The 4,137-nt window shown below is 40.9% G+C and overlaps 1 long non-coding RNA gene across 1 annotated transcript in view; it reads left to right on the top strand.

Annotated features, from left to right (window-relative positions):
• Positions 1–3,754, top strand: part of LOC139584666 (uncharacterized) — a 20,315-nt gene extending 16,561 nt beyond the window's left edge. The window contains exon 3 of the long non-coding RNA XR_011676804.1: positions 246–3,754. This is a non-coding gene — a long non-coding RNA (uncharacterized lncRNA). The remainder of the gene's footprint in view (positions 1–245) is intronic.
• Positions 3,755–4,137: the final 383 nt, after the last annotated feature.

A 4,137-nucleotide genomic window follows, 5' to 3' on the forward strand; every position in this document is an offset into this window, starting at 1 on the left:
CACGATAGTAGGCTAGTGAGTACATACATTTTCCATGGGGGAATCAAACCCACAATCCTGGTGTTGCAAGTGCCATGCGCTACCAACTAAGACAAACGGGACAAATGAAAGAAAGAAGATTTAGAGGAGTGCTACAGTTGCTACAGTACCTCAAGTTTACTTAACCTTTAGTTTATAGTTTATAAATGGGGAGGATTAACGGTCTCTTTCTTTCTCCCCATCCCCAACCTCCCTCTCTCTCTCAGAATGAACTGCTTCTCTCCATTCCAGTCCTCTTCCAACCATGTTCAGAAAAGTATGATAAGGTGACATATTTCCTTTTGGGGTCAACTCTGAGGTTAAAGTCTACTACTTTAGTAGAGAAAGAACAATATAACATTTTATCCATTCTCAAAATTGTTAATAGATGCTCCCGAATTAAGTACTCTCTCCAAGATTTGCTGTAGTCTCAACAGTTAACCCACTGGTTGTAACGTCCTGACCAGAGTTCTTATGTGTTTTGCTTGTTTAGTGTTGGTCAGGACGTGAGCTGGGTGGGGATTCTATGTTGTGTGTCTAGTTTGTCTGTTTCTGTGTCCAGCCTAATATGGTTCTCAATCAGAGGCAGCTGTCAATCGTTGTCCCTGATTGAGAATCATATATAGGAGGCTTGTTTTGTGTTGGGATTTTGTGGGTGATTGTTTCCTGTCTCTGTGTTTTGTCTGCACCAGATAGGACTGTCTCGGTTTTCACATTTGTTATTTTGTTATTTGTATACGGTTACCGTTTATACGTCTAATTAAACATGTTGAACACTAGCCGCGCTGCATTTTGGTCCTCTCCTTCATCCCAGGAAGAAAACCGTGACACTGGTTTAAATCATTCACAGATGAAACAATTACTTAGCTAGTTGTAGCAAGGAGTAAGACCCATAATACCAATATTGCAAAGTATTATTGTTATTATAACACTGACAGATACATGCTATGTTTGTCAAACATTAGTGAAAACAACATTTTAAATGTACCACCCACCTTGTCTTATTATCTTTGTGTCAGATTCACTGAGAAATGATTTAATATTGGCTTAATAACTTTACCTTTCTCTCTCTTACTGAAGGTGTCCAGTTTGGGGATGAGCAAAGGGCTGAGCTAATTCACAGGGTAACCATGGTGATTCCCATAGCAGATGAACTGATCCAGAGAAACATGCTTCATAAAATAAATGTACAATACAATCCGTGATGCCAGGCCCTGCCAGGAACAGATGAGACTGCTGTACGAGGCCCTATATTCAGGAGGACCAACGGTGAAAGTAGTCTTTTATGAGATTATATTTGAAAAACAACATAATCTAGTCCAAGATCTGGGAAAGAGGCTCTGTATATGTTTTTTTATTGACCATTTGACTTTTGTATGTTGCACATATTGTTTGTTTTAAAATATTTGTAGTGAACAATAATGTAAAATGTTCAATTATATTATATTTGTGTAGAAAAGACTAAGAAACTGGTAAGGACAATCTTCTTGTATCTCTCTGATGTAAATGTATTGTATATTTTACAATGACTAGTCCTTGAGGAAATAACTCTGCCATTTCATTATCATTACCACCATATTTAATTATATTCACTTGCTTTTAAGAAGATGCAAGAGGTGAGACTTAATGTGAGTGTTGACCATTCACATGTAGCTTATTGATTTAGCAGATTCCTAGACTAAAGCCAATGAGGAGCCCATGCAGGGCCTCATTTAAATCTCACTGTGTCAGCCTGTTCCCCACAGTAGATCTGGGGTCTTGGTGTGAGCTGAGTGAATTGGTGGGATGATAACAATAATTATTATTATTATTTTGTATGTATTGTATCGCTTTCTGGAAATATGTCTTACACATCAACATCCCATCAGAACAGCATAACCACGTAGTGTATTTTTTAAATGTATTTTTTATTTAACTAGGCAAATCAGTTAAGAACAAATTCTTATTTACAATGACTGCCTACCAAAAGGCCTCCTGCGGGGACGTGGGCTGGGATAAATAAAATAAAAATAGTAATACTTTAGGACAAAACACACATCACGACAAGAGAGACAACACTACATAAAGATAGACCTAAGACAACAACATAGCAAGACAGCAAAACATGACAACACAGCATGGTTGCAACACATGACAACAACATGGCAGCAGAACAACATGGTAGCAGCACAACATGGTAGCAGCACAAAACATGGTACAAACATTATTGGGCACAGACAACAGCACAAAGGGCAATAAGGTAGAGACAACAACACATCACGCAAAGCAGCCACAACTGTCAGTAAGAGTGTCCATGATTGAGTCTTTGATTGAAGAGATTGAGATAAAACTGTACAGTTTGAGTGTTTGTTGCAGCTCGTTCCAGTCGCTAGCGGCAGCGAACTGAAAATACGTTTTGTGGACCTTTAACAGAATGCGACTGGCAGAACGGGTGTTGTATGTGGAGGATGAGGGCTGCAGTAGATATCTCAGATAGTGGGGAGTGAGGCCTAAGAGGGTTTTATAAATAAGCATCAACCAGTGGGTCTTGCGGCAGGTATACAGAGATGACCAGTTTACAGAGAAGTATAAAGTGCAGTGATGTGTCCTATAAGGAGCATTGGTGGCAAATCTGATGGTCGAATGATAAAGAACATCTAGCTGCTCGAGAGCACCCTTACCTGCCGATCTATAAATTATGTCTCCGTAATCTAGCATGGGTAGGATGGTCATCTGAATCAGGGTTAGTTTGGCAGCTGGGGTGAAAGATGAGCGATTACGATAGAGGAAACCAAGTCCAGATTTAACTTTAGCCTGCAGCTTTGATATGTGCTGAGAGAAGGACAGTGTACCGTCTAGCCATACTCCCAAGTACTTGTATAAGTTGACTACCTCAAGCTCTAAATCCTCAGAGGTAGTAATCACACCTGTGGGGAGAGGGGCATTCTTCTTACCAACCCTTAACAAGGTTAAGGGCAGAGAAAGCTTGTTAAACACTCTTCAACAAAGTTTTCTTAGTGTACAACACAAAATCCTGGGAGGCAGCTGAGTATAAGACTGTATCATCTGCATATAAATGGATGAGAGAGCTTTCTACTGCCTGAACTATGTTGTTGATGTAAATTGAGAAGAGCGTGGGGCCTAGGATCGAGCCTTGGGGTACTCCCTTGGTGACAGGCAGTGGCTGAGACAACAGATGTTCTTACTTTATACACTGCACTCTGAGAGAGGTAGTTAGCAAACCAGGCCAAAGACCCCTCAAGAATGGAATGGTCTACCGTATCAAAAGTTTTGGCCAAATCAATTAAAATAGCAGCACAACATTGCTTAGAATTAAGGGCAAAGCCTATTCCCCCTCAGGAAACTAAAAAGATTTGGCATGGGTCCTCAGATCTTCAAAAGATTTTACAGCTGCACCATCGAGAGCATCCTGACGGGTTGCATCACTGCCTGGTATGGCAACTGCTCGGCCTCCGACTGCAAGGCACTACAGAGGGTAGTGCGTACAGCCCAATACTTCACCGGGGCCAAGCTTCATGTCATCCAGGACCTCTATACCAGGCGGTCTCAGAGGAAGGCCCTAAAAATCAAAGACCCCAGCCACCCTAGTCATAGACTGTTCTCTCTGCTACCGGACGGCAAGCGATACCGGAGCGCCAAGTCTAGGCCCAAGAGGCTTCTAAACAGCTTCTACCCCCAAGCCACAAGACTCCTGAACAGCTAATCAAATGGCTACCCAGACTATTTGCACCCCCCCCCCCCCCACTATGCTGCTGCTACTCTCTGTTATTATCTAGGCATAGTCACTTTAACAACCCTACCTGTATGTACAAAAGTATCTCAAATACCTCGACACATGTGCCTCCGAACATTGACACATTGACTCTGTACCGGTACCCCCTGTATATAGCCCCGCTATTGTTATTTACTGCTGCTCTTTAATTATTTGTTTTTCTTATCTCTTACTTATTTATTATTATATATTTTTTTTAGGTATTTTCTTAAAACAGCATCATTGGTTAAGGGCTTGTAAGTAATCATTTCACTGTAAAGTCTACACCTGTTGTATTCGGCGCATGTGACAAATAAAAAAATTTGTTTGTTGATATTGTTAATGTTGTAAATGACTATTGTAGCTGG

The sequence above is a fragment of the Salvelinus alpinus genome, chromosome 9, assembly GCF_045679555.1.
Source record: "Salvelinus alpinus chromosome 9, SLU_Salpinus.1, whole genome shotgun sequence".
Lineage (NCBI taxonomy): Eukaryota > Metazoa > Chordata > Actinopteri > Salmoniformes > Salmonidae > Salvelinus > Salvelinus alpinus.